Source organism: Lygodium microphyllum, chromosome 15 (genome assembly GCF_053477565.2).
Source record: "Lygodium microphyllum isolate KBCC chromosome 15, Lygodium_microphyllum_v1.1.10, whole genome shotgun sequence".
Taxonomy (NCBI): domain Eukaryota; kingdom Viridiplantae; phylum Streptophyta; class Polypodiopsida; order Schizaeales; family Lygodiaceae; genus Lygodium; species Lygodium microphyllum.
Genome location: NC_141149.1, coordinates 17,049,224 through 17,068,756, shown reverse-complemented (window position 1 = coordinate 17,068,756; position 19,533 = coordinate 17,049,224). Strand labels below are relative to the sequence as shown.

Below are 19,533 nucleotides of genomic sequence, written 5' to 3'. Positions count from 1 at the left end.
TCTCTATTGGAGCCTGCAAGAAATGAACCCCCACGCACCCCTGGAGGACATCACAGCACAGTTGGCGGGCACACTACACACCTCAGCTGCCGAATACTTCCCCCACACATCCCCCTCCCCCCACCCCACCCCTCCGAACAAGAATGTCCCACAGAATAGCTTGTACGATGCAGAGTGCAGGGAAACCCGGCTCCGTCTTCAACAGGACGAAGCACAGGGAGTACACACGCATAAACAGGCACACTTGATCTTCCGTAGCCTAGTGCCACGGAAGAAACGAGCCTACCTCTCCAAAGTGGAACACGAATTCTACCAGCTATTCCTAGTACAGGACAGCAAAGAGGCATGGAAGGCGTTTGAGGAACCCCGAGCCCAGACACCCATCACCTCCCTGGACAGTTGGCACGCATATGCAACCTCACTATACCAAGTACCCAAGCAGCCCCAACTACCCCGGCCCCCAGGGAGCAGACCCGGATCATCCACATTCTTCAGCACGGGGCGGGTTCGGGACACCATTGACAGACTCCAAAATGGCCGTGCCCAAGACCACGAAGGCTTGGTAGCAGAGCATTTAACCCATGCTAGAGACATACTGGCACCTCTCCTAGCACACATGTTCAACAGAGCCCTATGCGAAGGCTTCCCAGCCAGTTGGTTAGCCAACACCATAATACCTATCCTGAAGGCCGGAGACCCCATGGTTCCCACGAATTACCGAACACTCATGGTTGGCCATGTACTAGCCAAGCTCTATGGATCCATACTGGACCACGAGCTGAGCAAGTGGGCAGAGCAACACCAACACCGAGCAGCAGGACAACCAGGGTTTAGGACGGGGTTCTGCACCCTTGACCATATCCTCACACTGAAAGCCATCATAGAGGAGGGCAGAGCGCATGGAAGACGGATGTACTACTACTTCGTGGACTTCCGCAAGGCCCTTGACACAGTCCCACGAGCGAGGCTCACGCAGAGACTACAGGAACTGGAGGTACTGAGGGCTGAAATGATGAACGGGTTGCCTCTTACCCATCCAACCTCCAATCCTCACTAAGAGAACTAAAGAGGGGCACCACCTAGCCAAAGGGAGGATGGGCTAGGACATCCCTATTCTCAAAGAGAATCAAGAAAGCCAAGACACAAATTTACAAGAGAGAATATATGTGCTAGACACCATATTGGAATATAAGAGAGAGAGATGAGAGGAGAGGGAAACAAGAGGAGAAGAGGTAGAAGAAGCTTGCCATTATGCTATATGGAATGAGAAGATGAGAAGAGATGGAGATAATAGGAGAAGAGGTAGAAGAAGCTTGCCATTATGCTACACAATAAAAGAACTCACTCATAGCTTCCCTCAAAGAGATGAGGGTATTCTAGAATACTCTCATGGACCTGTCATTCTTCTTCTTCTCTTTTCTCAAAGAGAATCAAGAGAACCAAGACACAAATTTACAAGAGAGAATACATGTACTAGACACCATATTGGAATATAAGAGAGAGAGATGAGAGGAGAGGGAGACAAGAGGAGAAGAGATAGAAGAAGCTTGCCATTATGCTCCATGGAATGAGAAGATGAGAAGAGAGGGAGATAATAGGAGAAGAGGTAGAGGAAGCTTGCCATTATGCTACACAATAAAAGAACTCACTCATAGCTTCCCTCAAAGAGATGAGGGTATTCTAGAATGCTCTCATGGACTTGTCATTCTCCCTCTCCCCCTCCTCCTCCATGGGCTCTTTATATAGCCTCCATGAGGGATTAGATTAAGCTAATCTTCTTGATTAACATAATCCCAGATGATGTATGGCATCTTTGAAAATATGGAGCATAGTGGATGGGACAAGTCCCCACCTTGGTCATCATGCAAGAAGCCAAGGGTGGTGGTAGACAAAATAGAGAAATTGAGCTAGATTACAAGAGGTGGGTGCCCAAAGCACATTATTATAATATATTTACAAGAAGGATAGAGTGGAAAGTTGGTGTGGTGAAAGAGAGAAGAAAATTGCATATAGCCAGCAGTCTGCGCCTTCGTAACTTCAAATCCGTGAGGAATTTGGAAAAAGTTTCTTCTGCAACTTTGTAAACCAGATTGAAACCGATCGGCCTTCGCGGGAATTTTCTTGAAATTCGCTTTTTCTTGGGAGTTATTGAGATTATAAAAAAGGGCTTCCAAAAGCTGCTTTGACTTTAGTATCCCATATGTATATAAATACATATAAGCATGTGACAAAAGGGGTCCATGCTTGTAAGCTTTTGTGCAAGATCCAAATGACACCATGATGTGGATATTGACTTGTGTGCAAGGGTGAGGTGTCCTCTAATGATGGTGATAGATTCCAAATCTTAGTGATGCAGACGGAGCCCATATGTAGTTGGAGGCTAGTCCTTTGAAAAATCTATGCATTCACTCAACTCCTAGGTGTAATCCATTTTCATCTTCACTAAGATAACCATCCCATTTACCCTTTACATTGACATGCCTTCTAAGAGCTTGTTCCCCCCATTTGCTAGAGTTATCATAATCGAGAAGCAATGTAGCATACCTAGTGCTTGAAGAGTAAACCTGAAGTGATATGGTAAGCTCTTGATAGGGGCTTTGGCCAAATTTTGTGGTAATAATCCGGATTGTAAAAAACCCGGATCATTAGCCCTCCCCTTAGGCTAGAGGTATTCATGCCTCTAGCTTGATAATGATGGTCCAATAGAGCAAGGAGGACTGCACCCCCTCATTGGTGGCTTTTCATTGAATGACTGCTCCAAAGTGTTCATATTTCTTTGAAAATAAGGCTTCAGTCGCCATCCATTTACCCTTGTCTTGTGAACCTTCCCATCCATGTCACCTAGCTTATAACTGCCATTTGGATATCTCCTTATGACCATGAATGGCCCTTCCCACTTAAACACAAGTTTAGCATCCTTTCTGTTATCGAAGCGGTTATCATAGCGTAGCACAAGTGATCCTTCCCTTATGTTTTTGCTAGCCAGCTTCTTATTAAAGGTCTTCCTCCTCTCTTCAGCCTGCATGGAATAGTGTTGGACTGCTGCTTCTCTATCTAACTCCAGCCTCTCTAGATCCAAGATCCTTTCCTCTAACTTCTTATCTTGATTCTTTTCTTGACTGGCTACTAAAACACGCAAACTGGCCAGTTCCACCTCTATAGGAAGCAAAGCTTCTTGGCCATAGACGAGGTGAAATGGAGTATAGCCAAGTGAGGTTCTGAATGAAGTCCTGTAGGCCCAAAGAGCTGCACTCAATTTTTTATCCCAGTGCTTGGGGTGCATGTGTACCTGCTTGGTAATTATCTTACAAATTAGCCCATTTACTTTTTCGACCAAACCATTACACTGTGGATAGTAGGGAGTAGAATGCCTATGCTTGATTTTTAGCCTTTCCATTAGCTCCCCTACTAGGTTCGCCCTAAAACCAGGACCCCGATCAGAGATAATTTCCAAAGGTGTGCCAAACCTGCAACAAATATTTTCAAACACAAATTTTCCCACTTCTTGGGCTGTGATCCTACTAGTTGCTGAAGCCTCTGCCCACCTCGTCATGTAGTCCACTCCCATTATGATGTATTCCTTGCCAGATTGAGTTCGTGGGAGTGGTCCTATTGCATCAATCCCCCATTTCTCAAATGGGTCATATGTAGTTCTGAGATTTTGTTCCTCATGCACTAGCTTATAGCTGCCATTTGGATATCTCCTTATGACCATGAATGGCCCTTCCCACTTGAACACAAGTTTAGCATCCTTTCTGTTATCGAAGCGGTTATCATAGCGTAGCACAAGTGATCCTTCCCTTATGTGTTTGCTAGCCAGCTTCTTATTAAAGGTCTTCCTCCTCTCTTCAGCCTGCATGGAATAGTGTCGGACTGCTGCTTCTCTATCTAACTCCAGCCTCTCTAGATCCAAGATCCTTTCCTCTAACTTCTTATCTTGATTCTTCTCTTGACTGGCTACTAAAACACGCAAACTGGCCAGTTCCACCTCTATAGGAAGCAAAGCTTCTTGGCCATAGACGAGGTGAAATGGAGTATAGCCAAGTGAGGTTCTGAATAAAGTCCTGTAGGCCCAAAGAGCTGCACTCAATTTTTTATCCCAGTGCTTGGGGTGCATGTGTACCTGCTTGGTAATTATCTTACAAATCAGTCTATTCACTTTTTCGACCAAACCATTACACTGTGGATAGTAGGGAGTAGAATGCCTGTGCTTGATTTTTAGCCTTTCCATTAGCTCCCCTACTAGGTTCGCCCTAAAACCAGGACCCCGATCAGAGATAATTTCCAAAGGTGTGCCAAACCTGCAACAAATATTTTCAAACACAAATTTTCCCACTTCTTGGGCTGTGATCCTACTAGTTGCTGAAGCCTCTACCCACCTCGTCATGTAGTCCACTCCCATTATGATGTATTCCTTGCCAGATTGAGTTCGTGGGAGTGGTCCTATTGCATCAATCCCCCATTTCTCAAATGGGCCATATGTAGTTATGGGATTTTGTTCCTCATGCACTAGCTTCCTTGGTCCGGCCTTTTGGCAATTGTCACAAGTGCGGCACCAATGTTGCACATCTCGATGTAGACTAGGCCACACAAAACCGGCTTGGAGAATCTTTCTGCTGGTTATTTCTTGAGCAAAATGTCCGCCACAAACCCCTTCATGGCAGCTCTTAATCACATCTATAATCTCCTTTGCTGTTGGCACCCTTCTGAGCACTGCATCCTTTCCTTTGCAATACAACACATCATTTATCAAGCGGTATTTAGTGGCCTTAGTAGCCAGCAACTTTTTCTCACTTTTACTCATATGTGTAGGTGCCTCACCTTGCTCGAGAAAATAAAGCACATCTTGTAGTTGAAACTTGCCTTGAAACAAGGGAAGCTTTACGGCAATGATGCCCACCATTACCTCTTTCAATTTTTCAGCTGCTAGAGCATCTGCCTCGCCATTTGCGCGCCTTGGCACAAAATAGATTTGGGCTTTCTGTAGCTTTCTCATGAGAGTTTTAGCTTCTCTCATTTTCACTACTAAGTTATCATTTTTACAAGCCCAGATTCCTTTCATTTGCTTAACAATGAGTATAGAATCCCCAAAAACATTAAGCCGAGTGATACCATGTGAGAGACACCACTTCAAACCTAAAAGCAAGGCTTGATATTCTGCCTCATTGTTAGAATGGACATCCTCCAAGCTGATACCTTCTCCATAAAGTTTGTCACCTCCGGGACTGAACACCACTATTCCTGCTGCCGCTCTGTCTTTAATACGCTTGTAGGCCCCATCGAAGTAGAGGGCATGGGCATTCTCCACCCGTGGCGGCTCCTCAAGAGGAGGTGTCTCCTCTTTTACCTTTCCCTTCTCCTTTTCCTTCTTTTGATGGCATCTATGGGTCAACAAATCAGCTAGGCAAGCTCGAGTAGAATCCTCCACCTTGAAGGTGTAGTGAAACTCTTGGAGTTGTATCACCCACTTAGCGATTCTAGCTGAAACATCCATGTGCTGTAAGGCATAGGGAAAATGCTCTTCTGTCGTGATCACTGTGAATGGCCTAGGGAGAAGATAAGGACGAAACTTCCTTACAGCAAACATTAGAGACAAAACCATCACCTCGACCATCTTGTACCCTCGTTCTGATGCTGTCATTACTCTACTAGAAAAGTAAACCGGTCTCATTAGGCCAGTTTTAGCATCCTTTTGTATTAGTGCTGCCCCTAGAGCATCTTCCCCAAAACTCGGGTTGACAAAAAACTCTTGATCCCAACAAGGCTGTAAAATTATAGGAAGGGTGCTAAGAGTCTTCTTCACCTCGTGAAAGCACCTTTCACTTTCGTCACTCCACAAGAGCTCCTCGGAGTGGGTTAACTGTTGCAGTGGAAATATTAATTGGGAGAGGAGATGAATGAACCGCCCCATATATCGCACCTTCTGAATGAAAGAGGTTAGTTGCTTCACAGAAGATGGTGATGGCACCGCCAATAGGGTCTTAACTTTGTTTGGATCTGCTTCAATGCCCCTCTCACTTACGACATGCCCTAACAAAGTTACACTGCTTTCGCCAATTCGACACTTCTCATGGTTTAATTGCCCCCCCATTTGTGCGAGTCGGTTGAAAGCTTCATCCACCTTCCCTAGATGTAGAGCCTTAGAACTATAAATACAAAAATCATCAATAAAGACCCTGATGGATTTCCCAAAATATGGCTGGAAGACATAATTCATGAATCACTGGAAGGTAGCTGGGGCATTTGTTAATCCAAATGGCATTACTTTGTAAGCAAAACAACCCCAAGGTGTAATGAAGGTGGTCTTCTGTTGATCCTCCTCAGCTATTCGGATCTGGAAATAACCTGAATACCCATCACAAACACTGTATCTCTCATGCCCGGCCACCTCATTGAGTATTTCATCCTGAAAGGGAAGAGGAAAGTGATCTCTCTTAGTTGCGGCATTTAGCGGCTTGTAATCCACACAAATCCTCCATTTTCCATTCTTCTTGGGTATCACCACCACAGGTGAAACCCACTCTGAATCCCCTATTGGATAGATAAAGCCTGCCTTTAAAAGTCGTTGCACCTCAATGAGTAGAGCGTTTTGTTGAACTACTCCCAATCATCGTAGTCGCTGCACCACTGGCCGTGCTCCCTCTTTTAGATTAATGTGATGTTGTATTGCTGTCACACTTGTGATGTGTTCATAATCAGAAATAAAAAGTGCAGAGTGTTTTATCACCACTTCCATGTAGGCTGCCTTCTCCTCAACTCATAGATCCTTAGCCAACATTTTTTCTAACCCCTCCTTCTCGACCTTTGGAAGCTGCTGCGGAATTTCACTACCAGAAGGCCCTTTTAATGTAATCCCCATCACTTCTAGAGAGCTTTCTTCCTCTGTCAAGATTGTGGGAGAGAAGGAAGGAGTCTCGCTTGAAGCTTTCTTGCTTGCACAATGGGGGAAGACACACAAGGGTGGAGGCTGAAAACAGTTTTCCTCTTCTTAGTTGTGTAAGCCAAAAGAACTCAAGTACAAAGAAATAGAAGAACCCTCTATATGGGTCTCAAACCAAACTCAACTAACTAAGGTGGCATACTAACTGAGCCACGAACTAGAGTAGATAAGGATAGCTATCATGTAGCTATTATTCATGGGCGGTGTACCAACCGCATCTGTAACTAACACGTCGGTGACATAAATGCACAACGGTCACCCTGGCGTATCACGAGTGGAGCTCGATATCTCAACACTCCCCCTCGAGCTCAATCCCAATTCCTGCACACCAAGCAGGTCTCTGAACTTGCGCAACTTCTCTGCGCCCAATGCCTTCGTGAATATGTCAGCTACCTGATCCTCTGTGCTGACATAAACTAGATCAATAAGACCTAGTAAAACCCTCTCTCGCACATAGTGATAATGCACCTCAATGTGCTTTGTTCTAGCATGATAGACTGGGTTATTTGCCAAGTGTATACTACTCATGTTGTCACAATAAATGACAACTGGCCCATCTGTAGACTGATGCATATCATAAAGTAGCTTATGCAACCAAGCTACCTCACATGCAGCCATTGCTGCACCCCTGTACTCAGCCTCTGTGCTCGACAAGGCAACTGTAGGCTGTTTCTTGCTGCTCCAAGTGACTGCAGCACTCCCAAAAGAGAATACATATCCACTGGTAGATCGTCTATCAGAAATACTACCAGCCCAATCAGCATCAGTGTATCCATGCAACTGTATCTGAACCCCAGTCTCATAAAATAGTCCATACTGCAATGTGGACTTCACATACCTAAGTATGCGTCTAGCCGCATCCAAATGTGGTTTCCTTGGAGCCTGCATAAACTGACTTACCAATCCAACAGCATAGCTCAAATCTGGCCTGGTAATAGTCATATAAATCAAACTTCCTACTATGCGTCTGTACATAGTAGGGTCTTCTAGAAGCTCACCTGCATCTGTGCTCAGCTTCACATTTTGCTCCAAAGGAACTGAAATAGGCTTACAGCCTGTCATCCCATATTTGGACAGCATGTCCAATCCATACTGCCTCTGCAAGAGCTGTATCCCACTTGGTGATCTAATCACCTCAATGCCCAAGAAATAACGCAGCTCTCCCAAATCCTTCATCTCAAACTTCTGCTTCAATAGCATTTTCACATGAAGGATATCTTCATCACTATCACCTGTCATAATCAAATCATCAACATAAATGACAAGCAGCATAATACCTTTCTCTGTTTTTCTCACATAAAGTGAGAAATCTGCCTTGGAAATCTGAAAGCCAATAGTGACAAGATACTGTCCTATCTTGTCAGACCATGCTCTAGGTGCTTGCTTCAAGCCATACAAGGCTTTCTTCAACCTGCAAACAAACTCAGGATGAACAGCATGCACATAACCTGGTGGCTGCTCCATATAGACCTCTTCTTGCAAATCACCATGCAAGAAGGCATTCTTTACATCCATCTGATGTAAAGACCATCCCTTTGATGCAGCCATAGCAATGACTGCTCTTACGGTTGCCATCCTTGCAACCGGACTGAATGTTTCTTCATAGTCAATGCCATATGTTTGTGCATACCCCTTGACTACTAATCTTGCCTTGTATCTGTTCACAGAACCATCTGCATTGTGCTTCACTTTATAAACCCACTTACAGCCAATTGCATTCTTACCTTTAGGCAAAGGTACCAATTCCCATGTAGCATTTGCTTCCAAGGCATCCATTTCTTCATCCATGGCTTTCTCCCATTTTTCTTTTCCCATGGCTTGCTCAAAAGAAGTGGGTTCTGGTTCCTGTATCACCTTGACCATATATGCATAGTGAATGGCTGTAAATCCATCATATTTCAGCCTATCCACAGGATACCTAACTCTGGTAGACCTGCGCAAAGTGGGTTCACTCCCAGGTGCTCTCAAAACATCCCTGGTCTTCCTTACTCCAGGTGTAACAATAGAAGGAATACCCAACTCATCATCAATGCTCTGTTCTGAGCCACTGGATTCACCATCCACATAAGAGTGACCTGCATTCACATCAAACATGGGCTGATCAACCTTCTCTTTTCCTTTTCGTGATACCTGCATACCACTATCTGCATTACTTTGAGAAGATTCTCCTGATCTCAATCTGCCTGTCCATGGCGAAAAATGTGAACCACTGCTAGAGGACGCTCCAGGTCCACTAATATTTTGTGACTGCTGCTGTGAATTCTGTGCAGCATTACCATTTTGTGCATCTACATCATCAATCACATTTACTGGTTTATACCAGCTACTCATCTCATCAAAAACAACATCTCTGCTCACTGTAAACTTACGAGTAGAAGGGTTATAGCATCTATACCCTTTTTGCTGCAGAGAGTAACCAATAAAGATGCACTTCTCAGCTTTTGGATCCAACTTGGATCTCAGCTCATCTGGCACATGTACATAGGCAATGCAACCAAAAATTTTCAAATGAGAAATATCTGGTTTCCTACCAGTATACCTCTCCTCTGGAGTCATTCCATGTATTGCTGCAGTGGGAGTCCTGTTCATTATGTAGACTGCTGTAGCAACTGCTTCAGCCCAATAAAAATCTGGCAAGTCTTTTTCATTGAGCATGGCACGAGATACCTCTCCAATATGCCTGTTTTTCCTTTCTGCAATTCCATTTTGTTGCGGGGTATAACTGCATGAATATTGCTGCTTTATGCCATGCTCCTGCAAGAACTTTGCAAACTCATTTGAGAGGTACTCTCCCCCTCCATCTGACCTCAGGCATTTTATTTGCAGACCTGTTTCTTTTTCAGCCATAGCTTTAAGGGTTTTGAAATGCCCAAAAACTTCACTTTTCTTTTTCATAAAATACACCCAAACTTTTCTGCTATAGTCATCAATAAAAGTGACAAAATAATGACAGCCTCCAAGAGATGCAGCTTTAGTAGTCCACACATCAGAGTGGATTAATTCCAATGGCTTCTCACTCTCTTGAACATGTCTAGGAAATGGTTTCCTTGCCTGTTTTCCAAACTGACAGGCTTCACATACCTTATGCATTTCTGCAACCTTGAATTTTGGCAATCCTGCAACAATATTTTGAGCCTGCATTGATTTAAGTCGCTGTTCATTAACATGACCAATGCGTTTATGCCAGATATCAATATCTGCAACTACACCGGTCCCATGTGCAAACATTGCTGCACTCAATTCAGACATGTCTGCATCCAATGTAAACATTCTGCCCTTCTTCTTTCCTTTTGCTATCAAGCGACCTTTATTTTTCATATCCTCAACAAAGCATCCATGAGGATTAAATCTGACCTGCAAGCCCTGTTCAACCATTTGACCAACTGAAACCAGATTCTTGGTGATATTCGGGACATGAAATACATCGGACAGGTATTTCTTTTTCCCACCCTGCATAGACAAGGGAATTTTTCCAATCTGCACAATAGGATGTGCAGTATCATCACCAGTCTCCACAAATCCTGGTTTTTCCATTTTCTTTGCATCCTCCATCCATTCTGCATGACCTGTCATGTGGTTTGATGCACCTGAGTCAACATACCATACATCATTGCTTTCTTCTGCACTTGTCATAGAATTGTTCATGTGCTGCACCATGAACAAATGCTCATTTCTGTCATCACCCTGTCTACTAGAAGATGCATAATTCCCTTGTTGCAGTTTTCCATTCATGATGTCATTCTGCTTTTTATAGCAGTCTTTAGCCATATGACCCATTTTACCACAGTAGTAGCATTCAACATTACTGTTTGCATTTTGGCCTCTTTGCCATCCACCACGACCTCTTTGGCTCCCCCTGCCTCTAGAGTTACCACGTCCTCCTCCATAGGACTGGTTTTCTTGAGTTTGCTGCATATTCTGATTTCTACCACGGCCTCCAAATCGGCCTCCTCTACCTCTGCCTCTACCTCTTCCAGCATTTGAGTAGAAGACAGCTTCTTTTGAAGTTCCTCCTGAAGAAGATGCACCACCATTTCTCTGTTCCTCAGAAATTAGAAGAGCAATCAACTCCTCAAAATCAGGAAATCTTTCACGAACTGAAATGGATGTCCGAAACTGTGCATAATCCTTTCCTAGACCATTCAAGGTCACAGAAACTAAATCATCTTCCATTGGTGACCCAATGGAAGCAAGTGCATCTGCAATCTTTTTCACCTTCATGTGGTAGTCGATGCTCATATTTTCTCTTTGCACATTGTGCAACTCTTGCTTGAGCTGCATTTTCCTGGCTTGCGTATTTGTGCTATACATCTTTGACAGAGTATCCCATGCCTCCTTTGGCGTACTTGCATCCTGAATATGCACAATCATAGAGTCTGAAATGCTGATAGACAGCCAATACATAACTTTCCTGGCTCTCTCATGCCATGCTTTAAATGCCTGCATTTGCTGTTGATTGGGAACATCAGGAAGAACTGGTTCTTCTTCATTTCCTGCAACAAATTCCCAATATCCTTTTCCCATAAGGAAATTCGTCATTCTAAACTTCCATGCCTGGAAGTTGTTCTTGTCAAGCTTTTCAGTGACAATCTGTGAAAGAGAATCAGATGCCATTACAGAAGACTGCAAAAAATTCTGTCACTGCAAAAACCACAGCTTCAGCCTCACAAGGGCAAATCTGCAAAACTGGCGAAAGTGGTATTTGACCACACAGTCACTTCCTAGTGACGATTTTGCATAAACAGGAACCAAGGATGATTCTGAAACTCCCAATGTCTCTGCGCACAAGCATACGATGCAATTTCTACAGTAACTTTTCACCGACCTGTAGAACAGTGGTCGCACAGCATAAAACTGAGCCTTTTCTTGAGTGCGTGCAGAAAACTTCCGTCTGCAAAACAGGCCCCGAAATGGCCTCAAATCAAAAAAACAAGGTCGCCAAGGGCCAAAGCCCTCTCCCGCAGCATATACTGCCCTCTTGCTTCACCGCGAAGGGCGTCTCAACCTGAGACAATGCACTCCTGCAATTTCCGGCTGTGCTACCTGCAGAGATCTGCTCCCAAAACAGGAAATGAAAGCAACACTGCTCCTCTTACCAGAACACCGCGAGCTTGGCTTGCTTTCTTGAGCTCCTTACCACGAACAAGGCTCTGATACCATGTCAAGATTGTGGGAGAGAAGGAAGGAGTCTCGCTTGAAGCTTTCTTGCTTGCACAATGGGGGAAGACACACAAGGGTGGAGGCTGAAAACAGTTTTCCTCTTCTTAGTTGTGTAAGCCAAAAGAACTCAAGTACAAAGAAATAGAAGAACCCTCTATATGGGTCTCAAACCAAACTCAACTAACTAAGGTGGCATACTAACTGAGCCACGAACTAGAGTAGATAAGGATAGCTATCATGTAGCTATTATTCATGGGCGGTGTACCAACCGCATCTGTAACTAACACGTCGGTGACATAAATGCACAACGGTCACCCTGGCGTATCACGAGTGGAGCTCGATATCTCAACATCCTCTTCATTAGAAGACTCTCCCTCTGTCATAGATGACCAACCCTCGCTGGAACTCCATTCATCAGCGGTGGTTTCTAATACAAGATCCTCCTGTCGGCCCTCCTTCATGTTGTAGATAGTGCTCTTCCATTTTTTATGCAGCCCCTTTTGTGGCCTTAGCTCTAAAGCCCCTGTCTCCCAATCTTGTCTGGCTTTCATTCCCATTAGCCATGGTCGCCCAAGAATGAGCGCATAGCCGTCCCCCTTCACTGGCATCACATACATGTCAAGCTCCAGTTGCACTCCACACACCTTTACCTTGACTTTCTTTATAACTCCCAAACAATTTACTACCACATTGTTAGCCATTTTGGCCCCAAATTTAGTAGTTTCATTTACCTCTAATCCCAAACGATGCATCAACTTTTCCGTCATGACACAAATCTCTGCACCTCCATCCACATATGTCTTTGACACTCTCTGCCCATTGATTTCGGCTTCCACTAGAGGTACAATATATTTCATCTTTCTAGCCTGGATTGCATTCACATGTCTATTATTCATGGGTCTAATGCTTACCATCTTTGACCATTGTCGCCGCACTGTTGGAGATAGATGTAGTAATTGTGGCCATGAAATTTTTGGCCCTTGATTCCTCACATCAGCAAGCAAATCATAAGCTCTAGTACCTTTACCCAAGGGAAAATCATCTGGCTCAATGTGTCGGCGTGAGCGAGCCCTCCTCTTTTTACTGTTGCGTGTCTTTGCAGCCACTGATGACTCTGCCTCCTCTTCCATATTTTCAACCTCCTTTTGTGGTGTAGGCTCCATCTTCTCAATTCTCCGGGCTTTCTTCACCGGCATTGCTTCAACCTCTACTACTTTGTCATTTCCTTTGACATCACTCTCATCTAAACTAATTATCCTAACATCATGATTCTCTGGCGGTTGAACAGGCAAGGGCAGCACCTCTGCAAGTGGTCGAGGATGCTGGAGAACTTGAACCGGTGGTGGAGGCCTTGGATTCGGTGGAACAAACCTTTCCCTAGGTGGTGTCACTTGTTGTCCCCTTCTTCTTGGTTGGAACCCATTTCCTGGAAAACGCCTGGGATGAGGGCAAAAGTACATACCATGGCCAGTCTCCCCACAATTATAGCAAACATACTCTCTTTCTTGTCTTCTTGGACCTCGATTGCCTTCATTTATGAGGGGAGGGGGCCGCACTCCTTGCACCAAATTTAATGAAAGGCTTTCGAGTTGATTAGTAATGCGTTGTAGGAGCTCTTGCTGTGGTATCTCTGGTTCAGGTGGGGCCTCTGCTATTTCTCTAGGCCTTTGCATGGTTGGTAAAACCTGTATGGGCTCAACTCCCCCCTTCACTTGGGCTTGATACTTCAATTTTCTATCTTTCTCTCTCGCATAAGTTACTGATTCTTCATATGATGTGGGAAACTTTCCTTTGACTTTCTCCCTTAGTAGAGGATGGAGTCCGGCTAGAAAACAATCTTTCTTAAGGCAATTAGGTACTCTTTCTCCCTCGGCTAAAGAGGCTGTCCATTTATCCCACAATTTTATAAACATGCCTTCATAAGTTTGGTACTCCCCTGCTATGGTTTGGCGAAGATCTAAGAGTTGTCTCCAAATATCTTCAGGTGGCTCTGTATCTTGGTACTTGTGCATGAATGCGGTCTTGAGATTCTCCCAATTACCCCTTGTAGCCTCTGGGAGAGCTTGATACCACACTCGAGCATCACCCTTTAGAACTAAAGGGAAGGCCCGTACTTTGGTTGCTTCGTCATCCCGTCCTGTGACTAGGAAGGCCATTTCTAAGTCATCCAAAAAGTCCAGAGATTTCTCCCCTTTGTGCCCAAAAAAACTTGGAAAAGCCATGATAGGAAGATGTTGGCCTAGCTCAATACAAAATAAAGATGAACACGTCTAGGCCCAAGTCATATCTTATTAAGGGTAGAATAAATGGATTTACAGATGCATTAATCTCAGCAAGACGACGAGGGCCCAATAAGCCCCTTATAATATTTTGAAACCTGATCTTTGTGCTAACGATTATATGCACGGTTTGTCTAGCAAGTGGACGGATAGGTCCATACAAGTCCCTATGGTTCATGGGATACACTTAGAGTAGAATGAATATGTGCACATTAAAGGAGATGTTATAATCCAAAATAGCGAGTATTATGGGATCAGGTGACAACAAGATCTCTCTCAACCTCTCAGCTCCAAAATAGAAGACCAACCTTTGCTGAAAATGTATCTTTCTACTAATGCACACATCCACCCGAATGTTTTGAACCGATTGAAAGTTATAGAAAGTAGGAGTAGTCATTTATGCATTAACTACAAATGTACACTACAAACTTTCATGAAGCGTGTCGTTGAAGCTATGGCCTCTTAGATCCCACCATTCGAGAGATGCGAAGGACTTGCTTACCGCTGATTAGCGTAGCTTTTGTGTGACCATCATCAGCCTTGTAAAGTTCATAGGCTTCGATAGCTATCTTTTCAATTACTTTGAGTCTTCTTGCTAGTAGTAGTTGAAGCGCATCACCATATGTAGCCTCTCGCCAATACCGCACACCATTGATGTGTAACTCACCCTCCAAAAACTTGTTAATCCCCGAATTTGAAAGCGCCTTCACCACTTGAAGACGAAGCTCCGTAGGGAGTGTCTTTACACTAGACACCAAGCACTCAACACAATGCCTTGACGTAGAGACTTGATGAGAGCAAGATTTCTCATGAAGCAAAGAAGGATGTGTGTAATTAACTTGCTTTACCCGCATACGTGCCGTTTGTCGATAAAGATCCTTCTTCTCTTGAGCTTCTTTTGGAGACCATTGCGGTACTCTTGAGCGGTGAATCCCTTGAATAGGGTTTCATGAAGGTTCCTCCTTAGTGATTTCTTGACAAACACTCATTGAAGAACAGGACAACTCCTTAGATGTTTCTTTCTTCATGGAAGTTGTAGAGCATAGCTTGAGAATTCCTCAGCGGGGGCACCAAAAATGAGGGCTGAAATGATGAACGGGTTGCCTCTTACCCATCCAACCTCCAATCCTCACTAAGAGAACTAAAGAGGGGCACCACCTAGCCAAAGGGAGGATGGGCTAGGACATCCATTTTCTCAAAGAGAATCAAGAAAGCCAAGACACAAATTTACAAGAGAGAATATATGTGCTAGACACCATATTGGAATATAAGAGAGAGAGATGAGAGGAGAGGGAGACAAGAGGAGAAGAGGTAGAAGAAGCTTGCCATTATGCTATATGGAATGAGAAGATGAGAAGAGATGGAGATAATAGGAGAAGAGGTAGAGGAAGCTTGCCATTATGCTACACAATAAAAGAACTCACTCATAGCTTCCCTCAAAGAGATGAGGGTATTCTAGAATGCTCTCATGGACTTGTCATTCTCCCTCTCCCCCCTCCTCCTCCATGGGCTCTTTATATAGCCTCCATGAGGGATTAGATTAAGCTAATCTTCTTGATTAACATAATCCCAGATGATGTATGGCATCTTTGAAAATATGGAGCATAGTGGATGGAACAAGTCCCCACCTTGGTCATCATGCAAGAAGCCAAGGGTGGTGGTAGACAAAATAGAGAAATTGAGCTAGATTACAAGAGGTGGGTGTCCAAAGCACATTATTATAATATATTTACAAGAAGGATAGAGTGGAAAGTTGGTGTGGTGAAAGAGAGAAGAAAATTGCATATAGCCAGCAGTCTGCGCCTTCGTAACTTCAAATCCGTGAGGAATTTGGAAAAAGTTTCTTCTGCAACTTTGTAAACCAGATTGAAACCGATCGGCCTTCGCGGGAATTTTCTTGAAATTCGCTTTTTCTTGGGAGTTATTGAGATTATAAAAAAGGGCTTCCAAAAGCTGCTTTGACTTTAGTATCCCATATGTATATAAATACATATAAGCATGTGACAAAAGGGGTCCATGCTTGTAAGCTTTTGTGCAAGATCCAAATGACACCATGATGTGGATATTGACTTGTGTGCAAGGGTGAGGTGTCCTCTAATGATGGTGATAGATTCCAAATCTTAGTAATGCAGACGGAGCCCATATGTAGTTGGAGGCTAGTCCTTTGAAAAATCTATGCATTCACTCAACTCCTAGGTGTAATCCATTTTCATCTTCACTAAGATAACCATCCCATTTACCCTTTACATTGACATGCCTTCTAAGAGCTTGTTCCCCCCATTTGCTAGAGTTATCATAATCGAGAAGCAATGTAGCATACCTAGTGCTTGAAGAGTAAACCTAAAGTGATATGGTAAGCTCTTGATAGGGGCTTTGGCCAAATTTTGTGGTAATAATCCGGGTTGTAAAAAACCCGGATCAGTACCAACCGAAATATGATGGGGGATACTGGCACTATACGAATCGGTAATGGGCCGAGTTCGGGCACCGGGAGGGCTGTCAAAGGAGATCACCAGCACCATCAGAGTCAAGCAGGGATGCCCACTCTCGCCCATCCTATTTGGCCTCTACATTGATGAGATCTCAGAGTACATAGATAGATTGGGCGAGGTGGGATCGAGCCTGGGAGGGACACTGATACCTATCTTACTATATGCGGACGACATAGTCCTCATCTCCAGCACACCCGAAGGGCTACAGCACCAACTGGACGCACTACAGGCCTTCTCCCAAGACAAAGACCTAACTGTGAACCTGGGGAAAACCAAGGTCATGGTGTTCAACACGTCAACCCAATGGCTCCGTCGGTCGGTACCCCCCTTCACATACGGTGGAGAAACCGTGGACGTGGTCCAAAGATACGTCTATCTAGGGATTACATTCTCTGGATCGAGATTTATCCTGAGAAAAGCCGTGGAAGATAGACTAACCCGAGGCTATGCAGCCCTCGGGTCAATGGAGAACCAATGTGCCCGCATACAATTCGAGGAACCCCGGACAAAACTCTGGCTTTTTGACACCTTGGTCACACCAACCCTCCTGTACGGGGCTCCCATATGGGGGTCCAATCTCTACCACACGCGGAGGGCCCCACACGATCAGCCCCACTGCCTGAGGAGGAGGCTACCTATGAGGGATGGGACCAAATGGAGAGACCCCTAGTACTTATGATCTCACGGATGATCCGAAGCAAGCCCTCCGTACCACACGAGATCATCCGCGCAGAGCTAGGGGCACCGCCCCTCGTGGCTGAGGCCCTCTTCCAGACCGTGACCTTCTTGCGCCGAATATGGGACCTGCCCCGGCACCGGTACCCCAGACTTGCCCTGAAGTCATCCAAACAGCTAGCAACACAAGGGGACACTGAGTGCTGGTACGCCCGAACAGAGACCTGGCTACGGCTCCATGGCCTGCACATGGACCACCTCCCCCCACTACAATATAGCCTAGACTGCCCACACCTGGAGCTCAGCCGAGAGGAGGTAAATCGCATCACCAGAATGGATATCATCAGACAGAAACCGCCAGGACATGGGTGACCCCCACATCGGAACTAGGAACCAAGAAGGCTTTCTACCGAGAACACTTCCTGCATATCTACTTGGACGGCTTCATCACCCGCCCAAGCTACATAGACACACACTTGTCTCACGGGGTCAGAAGTGCCATCGAACTGATCCGCACATCCTCACACCAACTATGGGTCGAAACGGGGCAGATACGGGGCCAACCCCCTCCCTCCAGAAGACCGAATCTATCAGCTCTGCCATCTCGAGCCACAGACAGAGGAACACTATATCTGTAGATGCCCAGTGTACTACGAAATCCAGGGATGCTTCCACTGCCTATTCAGCGAAGGATTCGAACCACTCTCCAAGGTGATGGAATTCAAAGACCAGAGATGCCTGGGGCTCTTTCTACTAGAAATACGACGCCACAGAGACCACCTCCTACGAACCACGGAGCAAAGACAAGGAGCCACCAACCAACGCACACTCAACGACTTCTACCAAATACCAGCTACCCTCCCCACCACCGAGGCCCCACCAGCCCAACCGGCCTCCGAGCCCCCAGGGACCACCTTAGAAATAGCCACAACAAGAGGTAAAGCCCGGCGACCACGCCCTGCCGGCCCCCGTCCCCGCAGAAGACACTAGTCGACGATACAAGGGATACTACGCGCCATCGGAGGGCCTTGCCCTGCCGCTTTAGCCTCTCCATGCTAGACCGACCCATGCGGGACATCTTAGAATGAACACCCCCAGGAGCAGTTCCACACCACACTAGGAATACCTCTAGATTATATCTAGTCCAAATATCATTTTGTACCTACTCAATTTAGTTCAACATAGCATAAATGTTAGCTTCACTGGGACTTTTGAAATCTCCCAGACATTTGTATGCAACATTTTGGTCTCATAGGCCAACTTCGCCTATTGTAGACGTAATATAACTCTCATAGCCCAACTTCGCCTATTGTAAACATTAATATAACTCTCTCTCTCTCTCTCCCTCTCTTTTTTTTTCGTAAAAGGTAATTGTATTAATTACGAAAAAAATACAAGATTACTTGATTACAAGATACATGACGACAATGCAAGTCATCATGTGAAGAGGTGCTAAGTACTACAAGTTACAATTTCATGGCAAGGATGTGGAGGAAATTGCCATATGCCAAGGACGGAAGTCCTCCGTAGAGAGCAAATCAGAAGATCTAACATTATGCCCTTAAGCCTCACAATATGCTGCTGAACATTATGGGCGGCGTCAAACAGAAAAGCATTCCGAACGGTCCAGTTATGCCAACAGCCCCAGTATCGAAGAAAGTGATACATGAGCTTCATATGTGGCTGTGCGGGAGTAGGGTATTTGGGCTGGCCCAAAACCCAATCAAAGGGGCGCAGTGTGATACCAACAACCCCTCGCCAAACGGCCGACAAAAATAACCAGACTTTCTTAGCGACGGGGCAGGAAATAAATCGGTGGCGGGCGGATTCCATAGTAGTGGTGCAAAAGAAACAGGTGCCATTGGAGATTCGTCGCTTGGAAAGAGCCGAAGCAAGCGGAAGACCCCCAATTATCACACGCCAAAGAAAGACTTTGTATTTAAAGGGTGTCTTGTTGACCCAGCCCTCCATCACAGTGACCCTCCAC

General features: G+C 45.0%; 1 protein-coding gene across 1 annotated transcript in view; it reads right to left on the bottom strand.

The window, feature by feature from the left end:
- The window catches only part of LOC148024295 (uncharacterized), a 216,396-nt gene that overhangs the window by 115,147 nt on the left and 81,716 nt on the right, over window positions 1-19,533 (bottom strand). The gene's annotated exons all lie outside the window — the stretch shown is intronic.